At 43.1% G+C, this 18,233-nt stretch overlaps 1 long non-coding RNA gene across 2 annotated transcripts; it reads right to left on the bottom strand.

The window, feature by feature from the left end:
• Window positions 1–11,575: 11,575 nt before the first annotated feature.
• Window positions 11,576–14,794, bottom strand: LOC136520282 (uncharacterized). 2 transcript variants are annotated; one of them, XR_010775209.1, is made up of 4 exons: window positions 14,254–14,794; window positions 12,919–13,401; window positions 12,503–12,576; window positions 11,576–11,952 (listed from the first exon to the last, which is right to left on the bottom strand). It is a non-coding gene; the product is annotated as an uncharacterized lncRNA (long non-coding RNA). The 2 variants fall into 2 exon arrangements; XR_010775208.1 differs by having other exon boundaries at window positions 12,503–13,401.
• Between the last annotated feature and the right edge of the window lie 3,439 nt (window positions 14,795–18,233).

The raw sequence follows: 18,233 nt of genomic DNA, 5'->3' as shown, positions 1-18,233 counted from the left end.
ATATGATCTTAGGTTTTTCTGAGTAGTTTTGTATTTATTATATTTTTCTCTGTGCCGAACAAGACAAAAGAGGGTGAATTTCATCTTGGACTCAATAGATTTTGTCATCCACCTCCACAAAATTTTTATCCCTAGGGCATATTAGAGCCTGTGTAAAAGTTTTGCACCATTTCGGATCTTTTCGTGGGTAGACTCGGTTCAACCTATAATTAAACAGTCTCGTCGCGTGGAAATTCAATTAAACCTCAGAAAGTAGCAAACCATCTCCGGAAAATTCTAAACTTGGTGTTTCCTTCACACGTGGCACGTGCAAGCCAAGAAAAAGTTTGAGACCAATACGACACCGGAACACCTATGAACCATAGAAACCTTGATAACATATACGTATAGTCATGGTTCGATGAAAGGGCACATGTACCTCTGTGAAGCATGTATACTCCGCCTATGTCGAAATGGCTTGAAATTTTTTTGGCAAGCATGTACACCCAAATTAAGACCTCACACAGGATCTTAGGTTTTTTTGATCATTTTTTTATTTATTATATTTTTCTCTGTGCCAAATGAGACAAAAGAGGGTGAATTTTATCTTAGACCCAATAGATTTTTTCATCCACCTCCACAAAATTCTTATCCCTAGGGCATAATAGAGCATGTGTAAAAGTTTGGCACCATTTCGGATCTTTTCGTGGGTAAACTCAGTTCAACCTATAATTAATAGGTGTCGTCGCGTGGAAATTCAATTAAACCTCAGAAAGTAGCAAACCATCTCCAGAAAATCCCAAACTTGGTGTTTCCTTCACACGTGGCACGTGCAAGCCTAAGAATAATTTTGAGACCAATATGACACCAGAATGTATATTTCTAGTTGCCCAACAAATATTACACGAATTACATGCATGACAATAATTAAACACATAAAGCCGTACATATTAAAATTAGAACCCAATTAAACTACGACCTTTAAAACCTAGCTAAATAAACATTAATTACTATTGAAATCACTGCCGGGATCAATCGGGCCACGCACACTAACATGCCTCTATAGACATATATGGTAATTGATGTCACGGATTATGTATCCGCTTGTATCGATGAAGTCCAATGCCCGTATGAGTGCACTCTCTCGTGCCTCACAATACTGAAAGAATGGTCGGCCATAGATGTAACCTATTGAACGACCACTGCCCCTGTTAGTAATCCTTATGCAGTACTGGCGTCCTTCTATAGTGAGCTGGCCGAGGTTTCCATTGTAGAAGTCCCAATCGTACCTGAGTTGCTTCGTAGCTTGGTCTAGAACGGCCCACAAGCCACATGCAGCATAGGTAAGGTCCTGTAGCGTAATCTGCATGCGGAGAAAAAGAAAAAAAATTAGAGAATGTTATTATAATAATAAACAACAAATAACCACGACTCAGGTATAAGCGAGCATTTTACCACATCCGCATGGTTGTAGCTCGCAAACCATTCGCTTGCTTGCGGGACGGGGATATCACCAGCATTCAAAGCAAGTGCCTTGAAGTGCGAGAAATCAGGCATATCATAGCAAATACGTCGAAGTGCCTCTAAATAGATGCGCACGACACTTAATTTGGCGCTTATCACGTCCGGGCTCTGTATTCCCGTCTCGTGGATATGGTTCTGATGATTTGAACCCCTCACATGGATGAAAAAATTGAGTTCACACGTCCATAGCTGACCACTTGCATTAGATGCCGTGTTCTCGACGATGTCCGAGATAAAGAACCAGCTAAGTGCTGTTCGTAGCCAATCTATTGGGGATATAGTCTGCGACATATATGCATGCAACAATGATATTAAACTAATTACACTTATTTGTTAGCATCAAAAAATAAAAGATGTTGAAAAATATTTCATACAATAGCTGGAACAGGGAACCGTGGAATGGCCATATTAGGAGCGAATGGCTCATCGCCAGGGTGGAAACATAGTTCTTGTGGTGGGGGAGGTCCGTTGTTCATACCACCTGATCGATAAAATGCAAAAAAATACGAACATAAAATATATGCATAAAAAAATTCTTCTAAGTAAAATGTGGCAACATAATTAAATATAGATCGAATGCAAGGAATAAGAATATATATAAATATAGAATACAAAGAAACATGAATATAAATATAGATCAAATGAATATAGATAGAATATTGGAGAAGACAACATATAAATACCATTGAAAAATGCAGGAGCCACGACCAAATCACGTAGAGAGAGAGTGGATGTCTTGAGAAGTGAGAGTGAAACGTGAGATATGAGACTGAGAGAGTTCGTGGGTGGGTAGGATCGATGTATGTGGTCGGCAATTTATTTTATATAGGGGGGCATGGACATCACTGTCGGTTTTTAAATAGAACCAACAGTGAAGGTGGCTATCACTGCCGGTTTCTAAATAGAACCGACAGTGAAGGTGCATATATGTAAAGGATATATTTATTTAGATACTACAGTGGGAAAGTTTTAACAAGAACGATATATTTATTTAGATAGTAATGAAATACATCAAAAAATTACAAAAATTAGAAATAAGTTACATATACGATAACAAAGACCTTACACTAAAATTCCATATACGATAACAAAGACCTATTTGCGTACAGGTCAATGTTACCATCAATGTGTATCAACACATTATAATTTAACCACCTCAGCAGCATTCTTCTTGCACCAACTAGGGTTCAAACAACAGCACCGAGGTGGTCTACGAGCTATACCGGTTGGAGATGATAAGGTGGCATCAATGAATCCATGCCTCTGCTGTACATGGCCTTTTTCTCGGTACAGTCCAGAGCACATCGGATTTAGCTCGGCACCACAGCGGATGGCTCTGTGAACCTTGTGGCATCTCTAATCTTCGGCGTTGCTCTATCTTTAGTAGCATTCTTCTAGTACCTCATGTGTGCACCATTTTGGTGGACCACGATGCATAACGATATCTGTGGTTTATTGTGAGAGGAAAACATTATATCATGGTTGATAAGGCCTGGCTGAAACCAACATGCATGGAGAGGCTAGCTCCTGGCCGAGGGCCATTTTATAGGAGCTAGCAGTCGTGGTATATTTTTATTTCTGAACTAAAGTTGTCGAGGTAGGTGGAAGCAGTGTTCCAACTATTGTGGTCATGGGAGCACTGTTGGCATGTAAGGAGCATCTACACATCACTGTTAGTTTTAGTTTAAAAACTGACAGTGAATTGGACCTTCTGTGTCGGTTTGAGCAACCGACTGTGACAGAAGCCATCACTGTCGGTTTTAAAACCAAAACCGACAGTGAAGGGCCCTACCGCCATCTTTTTGTAAAAAAATATAGAAAAAACACTGTCGGTTAGGAGCCTGCCATCGCATCCTTTTTGTAAAAAAATATAAAAAAGTTTGGCCCGCCTGAGATTCGAGCGCGGGTCACGGGGTCGAGAGTGCGGGCCTTAACCGCTGAGTTAGGATAGGGAGTTCGGTTAGAATGGTTTTATTTTTTTCTTTTATCCCATCGTAATGCCCTACTAAATAATAACTGCAAAATCAAAAAAGTTTGGTCCGCTTGGTATTCGAGCGCGGGTCTCAGACTACAGAGTGCGCGGCCTTAACCGCTGAGCTAGGATAGGGAGTTCGCTTAGTTTGCTTTTCTTTATTTATTTATTAATAGAAATAATGCAGTTAGTTTATATTCTAAAATAACACAAAAATTTGTGTCTTGATTATTTAATTCTATGATAATTAATTAATGGTCTATAATTATCAAATAATAGTGTTTGTGAACATCATCTTAATATTTAATTACATAGTCAATAATTAAATTGTAGAGATGCGCACAAAATATAAATTAAATATTCAGTGCGAATTACTGATACAACGTCTGTATAATGATTACATAGTTAACAATAATCTAACTATCTTTAAGTGCATCAACAATGAGGGCCTTATTGTGATCAATTCGTATGTAAGTAGGTTCGTCACCATCTTGAAGGATAGGTAGGGGTATGTTCGCCCCGAATAGAGGTATTTCCTGATAGCCTGTAATATTCTTTGTCCGTTACTCCATCGACAGCGGCAATCTTCCTTTTCCCTTCTAGGACTACTTTTAGCCTTCCTTTTGTCTTGTTGTCCCTTGCATAGAAGACTTGCATAACATCTCTTGCAAGGACGAAGGGGTCGTCTCTGTTTGCGGTCTTAGTGAGATCAACGGTAGTGAACCCTTCGCTATCAGTGTTGATTTCCTCAAGCCGGACCCACTGGCAGCAAAAAAGAGCTGCCTTCAACAGACCATAGGGTAGCTCCCATATATCCTCTATGAAGCCATAGTATGTCACATGAGCGAAAAAGAGCGAACTATGCCTGTCTGAAAGAAACAGGGTCATCTATTGTAACAGATTTCTCCCCGATCGTTCCTTTGCCACGTAGTCTTCCCTCATGACGAGATTCTAGAACTCCGACCCTTTTGATGTCCAGATAATATATGCAGAACTCAATGGCCTCCTCCATTGACCATCCTTCAACCATGCCCTCTTCTGACCTGAATCTGTTCCTAACATACCTCCTGAAAAACTTTCCACGATCTTTTGAAAGGAAACATCTGATGCAGGTATATTGGGCCAAGGGCAATAATTTGGTCAACAAGATGAATGAGCAGATGCAATGAGATATCAAAGTAAGTCGGTGAGAAATGCATCTCAAGTCTAACGAGAGTTTCGGCTATGTCCCGCTTCAGCTGCTCTAGCGTGGACACATCAATGACCTTTTTTAAGATCGTGTTGAAGAACGAGCAAAGCTTTATGATTGGGGCGTGGACCTTTGGGGGGAGGATACCACATAGGGCAACAGGGAGCAGCTGAGTCATAATGACATGACAGTCATGGGCCTTCATGGGGCCATAGTTGAACTTGAGTTCTCTCATGTTCACTAGCCTCTTCGGGTTCGCATAGTAGCCCGTTGGGACTTTGAGTTCATTGAAGAAAGAAATAAGCGCACGCTTTTCTTCCTTCTTCAATGTCCATGACGCAACCGGAAGTTCGAACTGACCATTCTCTAGCTCCACGAGATGCAGCTCCTTCCTGATTCCCAAGTGTTGCATGTCCAGGCGTGTGGCTAGTGAATCCTTCGATGTCCCCTCAGTGTCCATCAAGGTGTTAAGAGTGTTAGCGCACACATTTTTAGTGATGTGCATGGGATCAAGACAGTGGCGTACACTCAGAAATGGCCAGTAAGGTAGTTTCTAGAAAACCGATTTTTTCTTCCAAACGGTCCCATCAGACGCTGCTACTGCATTGTCCCCCTTCCCAAGGACAACCTCCAGTTTGTTGAGTTCTCGAAGTATCGCAGGTCCGTCTCGATATTTTGGAGGTAAGCGTTTCTCAATAGTACCGTTGAAATCTTTTCTATTCCTGCGGTAAGGGTGATCCTTAGGCAGGAACCTATGGTGTCGCATATAAACTATCTTTGAGTTATTTGGTAGATTTACCGCATCGGTGTCGTCCAAGCACTCGACACATCTAGTATAGCCTTTTGTCTTCTCTCTGGACAACGAACCTCGACCTGGCAGGTCGGTGATTGTAGCGATAAGTACTCCCTTGATCATGACATGTTCCTTTTTGTACTCGTCCCAAACATCCGGCACACCCTTTTCAAACATCTCCACTAGTTCATTGATCACTGGTTCCAGAAACACATCGATGTCGTTCCCGGGCTGTCTTGGCCCTTGGATCAGTAGTGACATCTGGATGTACGACCGCTTCATACAAACCCAAGGTGGAAGGTTGTATATACAGAGCGTCACTGGCCAGGTGCTATGATTGCTTCTAACCTGGTCGAAAGGATTCATCCCATCTGTGCTCAAAGCAAACCAAATGTGCATTACCTCTCCACTGATGTCCTCATAGAACATAGTATTGATAGTCCTCCAGTCATGCCCATCGGCGGGGTGCCTCATCATTGTATCTTTCTTACGCTCTTCGCCATGCCAGCGCAATAGCTTGGCTGACTTTGCACATGCAAACAGCCTATGCACCCGGGGAGCTATAGGGAAATACTAAACGACCTTTATGGGACCTCCTCTGGTCTTGGTACCACCATCTGACGGCCCTTCCTTGTACCGTGGAGCTTCACACTTGGGGCACTTGTCTAAGTCTTTGTATTTTTCTCCACGGTACAATATGCAATCATTGGAACACGCGTGGATTTTTTTCAACCTCGAGACCGATGGGGCAGATCATTTTCTTGGCCAAGTATGTCTTTTCTAGCAACTCGTTTTCTTCTGGGAGCATTTTCCTTATTATACCTAACAACTAATCGAAGCCTTTATCGCTCAATCCGTTTGTCGATTTGAACTCTAACAGCATGATGTCGGCTTCCAGTTTGCTCATTGGACAATTCCTATACAATGGTGTTTTGCCATCTTGTCTTATTTTCTCTAGCTTTCTCAGCTATCTTTCACTAAGATATCCGGTCTCTACATTACGTAGCAGCTAAGAAATGCCATCGTTATCCTCGGTGTCGTCAGCTAGCGTGTTGCTAAACACATTATTAATTGTGGCCATAGGTTCCGTGTTGACATCGGGTTCCTCGTAGCATCGTAGATGGCTACGTCAGGCATGTCCACATCATCATCGTTTTCCTACAGAACATTCACACCAACCTCACCATGCATAGTCCATATCGTATAGTTTGGCATGAACCCCCTGGTAATCAAGTGCAATCATATAGACACAATTTGACGAAAGTTCCTATGATTCTTGCAATCTTTGCATGGGCAGAAGACATGGTTCCCATTCCCAGCATGGGCTTTGACATCGGTGATAAACTGGCTGACACCATGCATGTACCGCTTGTCCGTTCAGGACAGATGCATCCACTCTCGATCCATCTCTGCATAAAAAAAATTGAGACAGTAATTACAAAGAATTAATAAGAAATCGAGCTTCATGAACAACAATTGTAGCTCGAAAGTACCATTTTTGGAAAACATTATTGTACACTAATTATTGAAAAATTGAAATTGGTAGCCCCGGCCCTGTAAATTGAAAATCGTAGTAAAAAACAATTATTGCACAATATTGAAGAACAACTATTCTACTCTATTTCTAAGAACTAATTATAGCATCATGTACTAACAATGATGATCTTGACCACCATGGAATAATTAGCTTGGAATTTAAATGTGTTCATAGACACCAACCTTTTGGATGATGGATTCACCACAATTTGAGCCTTACACAAATGTCCAATTGGAAAAGTGCTCTCTAGAATGGAGAAAGAACTAGAATGAGAATCAAGCAATGTAGCCATCAAAATGAAGCTAATTAAGCAACAAAATCAAAGGAGTGGATGTTTGTTACTAACCTTAAAGCAAAAAGATCAAGGCATCCTTCAAAATCCAAGCACTAGCTTCATGGTGAAGGGCAGCCACAACAATGGAGGGAAGGGTCCAAATGCGCGCCTCTGTTCTCGGGATGGAAGAGAGGAGGAAGAAGAGGACGACTGTAGCCTTTTTGTGTTGTAGGCTTATCACCGTCGGTTCTTGGCTAGAACCGATAGTGATAGTGCCCAATCACTGTCGGCTCTTGGCTTAAACCGACGTGATGAGTGCCCGCCAAAACACTACCGGTTCAAGCCACAAACCGGCAGTGATGTGGTCCTTCACTGCCGGTTTTAGCCCAGCACCAATCATTTTTTCATTTTCAAGCTCATAACCGGCAGTGAAGGTACATCACTGCCGGTTCTCATAAATCCGGCAGTGATGTGCAAATCTAGCATAGTGTTATCTGGCTCTTAAATTTTCGTCCAGCCTGATCCGATCCTAATCGGAATCAGAGTAGCCTTTCACTTAACGTAGCCTCCTCCTGCCGCATCCGTGGTGAGTGTCTGTAGTTTTTCTTTTCGTCAACCCCCCCCCCCTCTCTCTCTCTCTTTTCCGACTCGGGGACTTCATTCATTCATTAAGAGCAACTCCAACCTATTCCTCAAATTTTGGCCCCCTATCTCTTGAAATGAGAGTCCCTCATCCATATTCAAGCTCCTACTTCTTAGCACACTCGAACCGATCTCCTAAAAATTTCCTACTTTACACTATATTGTCATGTGTCCCACTTATTGGGCCCACTTGTCAGCCTTGTAACAAGAGAGGAATGAGAAGTAGGGGAGAGGATGAGGGACTCCTACATCTAGGGGTTTAGGAGATAGGAATGAGAGTGACTCATTCATCGGGAGCTAGATGAGGCTTCGGTTGGAGCTATGTTTTTAAGTGCCGAGCCCCTAAAATACAGATAGGAGTCCGGATGAGAGCTTGGTTGGAGAGTGACAGAATTACATATTCTTCATTCAGTCACCAGATGATCGATGCACGTTGGGGTTATATGCCGCTCCCCCAACCTGACCCCCTCTCCTGTTCGATCTAAAATGCCATCTCTCTCCTCCAAGTTCCTCTCGCATCTCAGCCTCACCACCGCGTCCAATCTGGCAGTTCTTAATCCATCACCGCTCCTCTCTCTGTGGATCTCGACCCGGGCTCTTGATTCTGTCATATACGCATGGTAGCCTAGCTCAGCTAGGTATGCGGCCCAACAAGGGCACGCTTGGCGCAGCGACCCACCCGACCAGGGGCACGGGTGAGCACCGGCCGTCTGGCTAAGGGCGCGACCGAGGACGGCGTACAGGCAACGTGCGACAGGCGGAGGAGCCTGGCATGGGCCTCGATGACGCCAACACGGGCTTGGCAAGTGGCACGGCGGGGCCTGCCCAACCAGCTAGCTCGGCCGACCAAGGGGCTGCGTCCAGGCACGCCTGCCCGGCGAGCGGCATGGTCAAGGCCTACCTCTGCCAGGCGCATGGCTACGCCAACAACAAAAAGGGAGAGGAGCACGGGACCATAGCCAGCCAAGGTGCGACGTTGCTGGCAGCATGCCGGCCCGTGCAGGGCGAGAGCCAGAGGAAAAAGCAGGGAGGGGCATGAGGCTAGAGAAAGGGAGCCAAGCACCCATAGGACGGAAGAGCCGGGGAGGGGTGTCGACCAGCTGCCAAAGGGGAGTAGAAGGACCTGTGTGGGGAAGAAGGAGGAGGCCGATGTCTTGGACTAGGAGGAACCGAGGAAGGCGTCGGCCGACCGGCCGAGTGGTTAAGTCAGGGGATCAAGCATCGGTGGGTTTTTTTATTTTTCCTTCTCTTTTTTCAATAATAATAATAATAATAATAATAATAATAATAATAATTCTCTTCTCTTCCCTGATGTACAATTATGTATATGTCATTAATATGTTTGTTCTGAAATGAGTATAATATTGGACAAGAAATAAAAAGTTAAGACTCCGTACATCATATATGACTCGGACTCATAAACCATGCTCATATAAATTATAACAACTCGTATCTAGAGATGCCATAGAGTTCGACACATATATGTATTTGATTATTAATATGTTTTTGTGCCTTATAGCCACGAATGAGCGGGTGAGGCGAAGGAGCGGGCGTAGCGATATACGTCTGGTGGAACTCGATATCGAGACTTTGGATGATTAACTGTATTATGGATGTCATCATCATCATAAAATAAATTATAGCCATTAAAATTTATGAAAAAAGTAAAATATAAATAGATATATAACATTTTTGTCCTTATTTCCTATTAACCTGATAGTTTTTTCTTCTCCCGTTGCAACGCACGTAGCAAAACATGCTCGTGCGTTGCAACGGGAGAAAAACTATCGTATATTTAGCCGATCACCAAGGAGCAGAGAAAAGAGGTTACCTGCATTGTGCCACAGTGCTAGCGGTTCTCTCCGCGCTCGCTTGTTCCAGCGTTCGGATATGAGATTCGGGTGGGCACCCACTCCGGGTGGGTGAATGGTTTGGCGGACTTAATGCAGAGCCCCGTGGTGGTGCACGCACAATGCACAACACACGCCAAGTGCCAAGCCCCACGGCAACAGATGCTAAGTCCCGCACCTTGCGGCGACACACGCCGTGCCCTGTGTCCCAGTCATGCGCGAATCTGGGCCGTCTTCACATAGACGTCGCCCGTCTTCACATAGATGTCGCTCTTTACTCATCACTCCGCCATCGCATTACCTGGTTTTCCGTGGCTGGAGTCCTCGCCAAGACGGGCGTTCGGCACGGGGACACCCTCGTTCTCCTTTTGGATGAGCAGACCATGGAGATTCCCAGACGCCGATGCCGGCAGCTCCCACGGGTCGCACCAAATGTGCTCGTGTTGTAACGGGATTAAAAAAGCTATCAAACTTTCATAGAAAACGGTGATGAAACGGTGCATATGTATTTATGTTTTATTCTTTCTACAAAATTTGCAAAATATAATTTATTTTATGAAGACCTCAGCATCCATACTATAAGTTAATGTTGGCAACATTATGACAATGGTCTATTATAAGTTTGTTTCAAATTAAAATACAACCTTGATAGATTTTATTTCTGCTACACAATTCATAGATATTTACTTATGAATATATAATAATTTTAATTTACATACTATCCATTGTTTTATTATAGTTGGACAATCAGTTGATATACATTTTAATAAGAATGAATTTTATTTCTAGTCACAATTGCATCAACAACTTAATGATTGGAATCTTTGTTTCTTAGAGAAGGATCAATAGTTCAAAGATTCACAATATTGTATTTTTTTTGTTTATGAGAAAAAAACATAAGAAAGAGGTACTCATTAGATAAGAAATAAAAGGCTGAAGAATGGGCCAGACGAAAAACAGCCTAGACGAAAAAGGCTGAAATTTTGTCTTTTTATTATTAGGGATAGATATACTTTTAGATAGCGGCATGTCAGGTACAAGGAGTTTGAACTATGTTAATACTCCATCTATCCCTGAATAAATAGATTCCTGGAGTTGTAATGAGTCAAGCCTTTTAAATTTTGACTGAATTTCTAGGAAAAACCGTCAAAATTTATCACATCAAATTAGTATCATTAGATATACCATGGAATATATTTTCATAATATGCTCATGTTATGTCATATATGTTGTTACATTTTTTTATAAAGTTATTCAAACTTAAGATAGTTTGACCTACACGGATTCTAGGAATCAATTTATTTGGGGATGGAGGGAGTAGTTTAGAAAAAAATACACTTTATAAGATAAGCTAAATATTTTTTTAAACATGAAACCAGTTTCAATTGTGCTCTATTTTGTTGTCTCTGTCTTTAGAATTGTTCTAAGCTTATACAACGCTCTTGGTGTTTATTCGCTAGAAGATGCTCTCATGTTCTAAATAGACATTTTTTAAGTAAAAGACACTAGGTCAAATATCATTTTCAGGGGCAGCTACAGTGCATTTGTAGGGGCGGTTCGGCCAGCCGCCCCTACGCAAGGGTCTCTACAAATCATGCATTTGTAGGGGCGGTTCTCAGACCGCCCCTACAAATCGATTTATAGGGGCGGTCTGGGAACACCAGCCGCCCCTACAAATCATTTTTCCACAAAAAAATTAAATTTACAATTCAAATTCATGGTACCTATACTTGCAAAGTGACTCAAGTACATGCTTCAGCCGACAGTCCAATACATAATGACAGAAAAAACCAAATACCTAAGTAGATCTTCATGGTACCCAAGTTAATATAATACTCTCATGGATATAATTTAAATACAATCAGAAAGTTCATTTAACTTTAATTATCAGAACACCCATTCAATATTACATGCACAAGCAATTTGTGGAGTAAAATAGAATTGAAAGAAAATTAATTGTAAAACACATCATCAATCAGTATGCAGGTAAACGGCTTGGTGGGGAGACAGGAGCACCTCAGCTCGGTGGGGAGACACGATACACTAAAGAAGCCTTGCTCCTTGCTAACTGTTAGCTCTGCACAAGAACTTGTTGAAGCCTCACCTTCCTGCTTGATTTAATAGTTAGCTTTGCACAGGAATTCCTTGCTTTAACCGTTATCTATGTTTGCTCTTTGCTTTCATGGTTAGCTCTGCATAAGGATTTGTTGCTTTAATTGTTAGCTCTTCATCAAGAATTTGTAAATCATTGAACAAAGAATGTAGTCTTGAATAACCTAATCATATACATACCATATATTAATCAAAGAATGTTTGTTCAGGAATTAGGAGTAGGCTTATCCTGAATTAGCATGATACTACTTATATAAAACAAATATACAATCCCCGAATAGCAAGCCCCAACCTGCTAACTACTTAGCAACGCACAGGCACGAATTTTACTATTTTAGAACTGAAATACACATGGCATAGATATGCCGTCCACTTGATCTTGTGGGATCAAAATATTATGACGGTATTGAGATCATCACTGATGCAGGCTCTATTTTTATCAAGTGACTTATTCTCAAATTCTCATATCCAAACAATAATTTGGAGCAAGGGCCAGGGAAGACAAACACCCCCACTGCATTTTGACGCTTTATGCAACAAGAAAAGGTAGTATCATCATCATCATCGCTGGAATATGAACTTGTGCAATATTTGAGAAAATAATAGCAACTATGCATAAGAGAATAATACTTGGGCGCTGCACAAGTTGTGCTATGGGGAACTTGTCGTCGCTGGCCTGCTCTTCCGATTCGGGTCTCTAGGTCCTGAGAGCACGTTGAGCACATTCAAAATCACAGTAAGGCATATCATTTAGTCGAAGTTCAAGAAAGTTATTGCGCTTGGTTAACAGCAACAATCAACAGATCAGAAAAGAAACTATAGCTTCAACTAGCATATCATTTATAGCCCTACTGACGGACATTTTCTGCACAGTACCATTCATACAAGATTCACATGGTTGCTGAAATCCAAACTAGGAATGTTGTACACACACACAACAATAAAGCACATTGAGAAAAACAGGTAGGAAGAACATACTTTCCAGAAGTGTTCCCGCATCCAAGTTACTGAACACAAATATTTAGTTGGAGTCAATGTTATCTTACCTGCTGCTTGTATAGAGATAGAGGAACATAGGCCGCCTCCTTCCTGAAATGGTGAGAGACATGATTACAGTCACAAAGACCAAACTCAGAACCTCACGTTAATGGGCCACGAGCATGCAAACTTGAATCCCATATGCGCTAGCAAGGCAGCAACATATAGTAGATGATTTGAAACAATAACACACAGATATCAGGGCAAAATAAGTGGGAAAACCACACAGATAGCAGGGCTAAATCAGTGGCAAAACCTGGGCACGAACTAATTTTAACCACATACTGCACATTGTTCGAGTCTGCACATTGTTTTTTTACTAAAGTGATGACGCAATCAGCAATCAGACAATAAAGCACATAGTTGCTAATTGGGAGTTATGAAAAAACATACTCAACTTCCCCATAATATTCCCAATCTGGTTAGCTTGCAACTGCATAGCTTGTGTCATGCTAATCACTCGAACTATATGCTCTCCTTACTGAACTGAACTGCAAGAAGAAAAAGAAACAGATCAGAATTTGGTAGGGAAAAAGAGCCATTATCTATACTACTTGTGATTAATGGACAGAGAGAATATTCATAGGAAGAATTCTGCTTATTTGCAACCTATTGCATTTATCATTATGAATACTACTTGTGATTACCAGCAAGAATTCTTGGACAACTTTATTAGTACTATACTTGCATGGACTCATTGCCCCAACTTAATGAAATTTAATGAGATTATACAGATAGCTGCAATTCTATCAGCTTTGCTTGTCACAAGCTTGGGATCTTCCTCTTTTTCCTCCTTATCTCAGGCACTGCCTTAGAAACAAGCCTACCATCTAAATGCTGCTCCTAAACAATTTGCCGAGGCTATCAGTCATCTAGTACAATAACAGCAATACTACTGCTTATCTAGCTAACCAAACGTATCCACATATGTAGAGCTACTATCAGACCACTATATGCACTTTGTAATAAATGGTCTGAATCATATGGAAATATTGTTCTTAATGAACAAATAGTAGCAATAGAAATGTCAGTAACCTATGTGCACTATCTGCTACCTATGTGCACTAACTGAATGTCGAAAAAATATCTGAATCTTCAGATATCACAGAAAATAGAGCCATGGAATGCAGATCAACAGGGAACTCGTCAGATCTGACTACGAGGAACGAAACGGATGGGGCAGGATTTTTTACAAATGCATAATCGCCTTGCGTTCGTCGGACTAGGAGAACGGGGTGTAACAGCCAAAATCAGGTCGGAACTAGGAACTAGAGCAATCCCCTTACCTCTGGAGCTGGCTCATCGGCTTGTGTGAGAACACAGAGTAGGTAGAAGCCCCTTACCTCTGGAGCCGGCTGAAGGAAGAGGACGTGAGGAGAAGGGGGCTAGGGAAGAGGAGGTAGAAGCCCCAACGGCCCAACCAGCCAGCTCCTGCACCCCGGACGCCCTCCGCGCAGCTCAGGCCATCAATCCCACGGATCCAGCAGCTAGGACCTCAGATCTGGTCGCCACCGCATGGATCGAGCTGCCACCGCGCTTGCAGGACCGCAGTCCGGTCGTCACCGCGCGGAAACAGCCGCCCGGAGGGGAGGCGAGCCCGGACCAGCCACCACCGGATCCGGCCGACGAGCATGCGGATCCGGCCACCCCGGCGCTGAAACGGCAGACGGCCACAACGAAGCAGGTCGACAGATCGAACTGCAGTCACCGAGAGGAGGAGGGAGAAAGTGGATGCGAGAGAGCAGCCGTCGCCGCGCCCCTGCGGCGCAAGGGGGGAGGGGGCGCGAGGGGGGAGAGGCGTGGAGGAAGAGGAGGTCACCCTGGCCGCTGCTCGCGTCGGGAGGGGGAGAGAGCGTAGAGGAGAGAGAGAGAGGGAAGGGGAAGAGAAGCTTGAGAATAGAGACTTTTTCCTGTGTGCCATTATAAAAGATCGTAATCCCCTGTGTGTCCTTGAAAAAATTCAGCGGTCTTCAGCGCCACTACTTCAACTTTTTCGTGTCATCCATGCCACTTCCGTCAGTTTGGGCTCTAACGCCGTTAAACCGCAGGTGTGAAAAGACGAAAATGCCCTTAAGTTCAAATATGTTATTAATTTTTTTTGAGCATCTTAACGACTTCAAATGAAAAAACTCAAAACTAGAAAGTTGTAGATCTCGTCGAGATCTATAATTTTCATATAATTTTTTTTTCATTTAATTTCGCAAAAAAAATAATATGATTTTTCTAAGATATATTAATCATATCAAATCATATTTTTTTGCGAAATTAAATGAAAAAAAAAATATATGAAAATTATAGATCTCGACGAGATCTACAACTTTCTAGTTTTGAGTTTTTTCATTTGAAGTCGTTAAGATGCTCAAAAAAATTAATAACATATTTGAACTTAAGGGCATTTTCGTCTTTTCACACCTGCAGTTTAACGGCGTTAGAGCCCAAACTGACGGAAGTGGCATGGATGACACGAAAAAGTTAGAGTAGTGGCGCTGAAGACCGCTGAATTTTTTCAGGGGCACACAGGGGATTACGATCTTTTATAATGGCACACAGGGAAAAGTCTCTTGAGAATATTTTTTTTTTTGACTGTGCTCTACAATATATAGTCAGAGGCATTTGTAAGGGTGGCTGGTGATTGAGCCGCTCCTACAAATAGAAACATCAGGGGCAGCTGGTGAGTGAGCCACCCCTATAAATCAGACCCATTTGTAGAGGCGGCTCGTATCACCAGCCGCCTATGCTGTTCTATTTGAAGGGGCGGCTGGTCTCTGGGCTCCCGAGCACGACACTGTAGGGGCGGCTCCAACATCAGCCGCCCCTAAAAAAATTTGTCCCATTGCTACAAACCATTTTTCACGTAGTGAGACAGGAGCTCTGCCACTCAATAAAGATGAGAAATCAGATATGCGTCTCGCACTATTAGTTTTACCACAACCCCCCCCCCCCCCCCCCCCCCCCCCCCCCCCCCCCCCGCCCGCCCCGGCAAAGTTCAGTGCGCTGTGCATTGGCACTATGTCCTCTATGGTAAAAACAAAATGCCACCGATACCTGGCTTTAATGCCCACGAATATAATAACGGGTCGTTTAAAAACATATTGATATTTTCTTCACTGCTCATTGTGCTTAGCTGTATATCAAATGGCACATGTTTTATATTGAATAACATCAAAATCGAAACGGACACATGAAAATTGTATCGTCGTCAAAGTTACTTGGTCGTCTACGTACCCTAGGTTGTCGACGTCGATTAATATTATAACAGATGATGAAATCATGTACTATACTATCAAAAAAGATTCAAACAGCTCCAAGCTATGCACCAGGAGTTGGATAATGATCTTACGAAAAATTGCAACCAATTTCATAATTTCTTAATGTAAATCAATTTTTCTGTTAATTTCTAAAAATATATTTTAGGATTCTTAATTGCATAACTATTCTAAAAATATTCGATTAACTTTTTTCTTGAAAAAACATCTGTATAATTTTTTATTGATAAAGTCTAGTATTTTCTTATTATCACAACATGATATGGTTTACACCTCACGCTGATGGTGTGACACCAGTATAATGAAATCGTTGGTTTTATCTAAACCACCCCACTGGGATGAAAGAAACATACGGTTTCAAATGCTGAGATGGTCCAATACCCGGATTATAATTGATTGTACGGAAAAACAGGAAAGTCAGCCTCCAAGCGTAGTTGATGAGATTATGAGAAGGTCAGATCGTCAAAAGTTTTTTTTTTCTTTGTCCTACCTATGTCGAAGGAACTCAGGATTGCTGATCTGACGCTGGACGTCCCAGGAGAAGACGACCCGCTGGGCGCTGGCTGCCGACCGCCGACGGCGGTGCTGTGAGCCTGTCACTGTCGATCGATGGCGATGGAACCACTACGGGACCACCAAAACGGAAAAAAGGCTGTTCTGGTCCTTGGACAGTTACAGCAGATCGGTTTTCGCGAGGGCGGAAAAGGACGCACAGGCCAGTACACGGTACAGTTACAGCAACCGAGCAATGCAAATCTTATCGCTTGCTCGTAAACGATCGTAAATTTCCAGCCAGAAATAGTGTTTTTCTCTTACACCAAACCAGTCAGCAGTAAATAATCCATGATCGTTTACGGCCTCCCGAACAGGCTAAAAGAATCACGCGGGAAAAACTTGCCGTCGGCCGTCGGCCGTCGCTTTTTCAAACTTGAAACCGCGGCGTGCGCGTGCGTCTTCTTCGACCTTCGTCATCGCGGCGGACTTGGAGCCCGCGCTCCGCTCGTGCGGGCGGCGCGACGGCCGGCGGGATGGAGCCGGCGCTTACGGGCGGGCTACGGCACCAGAAATCACCACGACGGTTTCTTTTCCACGGTGCTAGTCGTAGGCTAGTAGCAGCAGCTAGCTTGTTTGGCGGAGACACGGACGGGGCGCCGTACCGGCCGGCGCGCACGCATCGAAGACGAGCGGCCGACTTGCTGGATCTTTATCCTCGAGACGGTGGCGTTCCTGTCCGAGTCCAGACCATGAACGCACCAGGTGCTGTTCAGCCTGTTCACTTGTTGGATTCAGTCAGGGCTTATCAGTCGTGGTACAATATTTTTCTCTCACAACAAGACTTATCAGCCCAGAAACCAACCAGCGAATATGCTGGTTGTCGCCACGTGTCGGCCATCGCTCACCTCATTCACCGGAGGCGGAGGGCTTCTGTTTCTCAGAAGCAGCAACCTGGCCAGGCCACGAGTCCAGCGTAGAACCATATATCATCCTTTCTTCTATCTCAGCTCTACATCTGCTGTCTTTTGGTTGCCTTTTGAATGACTTTTTTTTTTAGGGACGCAGGGAGTATCCCTGTTTGAGGAGTTTTTTTTTTTTAAATACGTATCTCGCCGGCGGCCGGTCAATGAACCGTGACCAGTAGATCCATGTATACACACACATCAATGCTTACGTGCGCAGCTGAGTCGGAGAGAAAGGTATGGATCAGTCTCCTAGGCCTTGTTTAGATTACCCCAAAATTCCAAGTTTTTTCACTCTCTCTCCATCACATCAATTTTTAGCCACTTGCATGGAGCATTAAATGTAGGTAAAAAAAAAAACTAATTGCACAGTTTAGTTGGAAATCACGAGATGAATCTTTTGAACTTAGTTGGTCCACGATTGGACAATATTTACCAAATAAGACGAAAGTGCTACTATTCATCGGGTTGAAATTTTTCTCAATCTAAACAAGGCCCTAGTCAAAACCTGCACTGATTGGGCCCGTTTGGTTCCAGAGCCTATTCGATCGAATCTAGGCGTCTCAGCTCCCGTCCCAGTCCGGCAGTCCCAGAGGCAGA

This window comes from Miscanthus floridulus, chromosome 18 (assembly GCF_019320115.1).
Source record: "Miscanthus floridulus cultivar M001 chromosome 18, ASM1932011v1, whole genome shotgun sequence".
Lineage (NCBI taxonomy): Eukaryota > Viridiplantae > Streptophyta > Magnoliopsida > Poales > Poaceae > Miscanthus > Miscanthus floridulus.
This window is presented reverse-complemented; position numbering and strand designations above follow the sequence as displayed.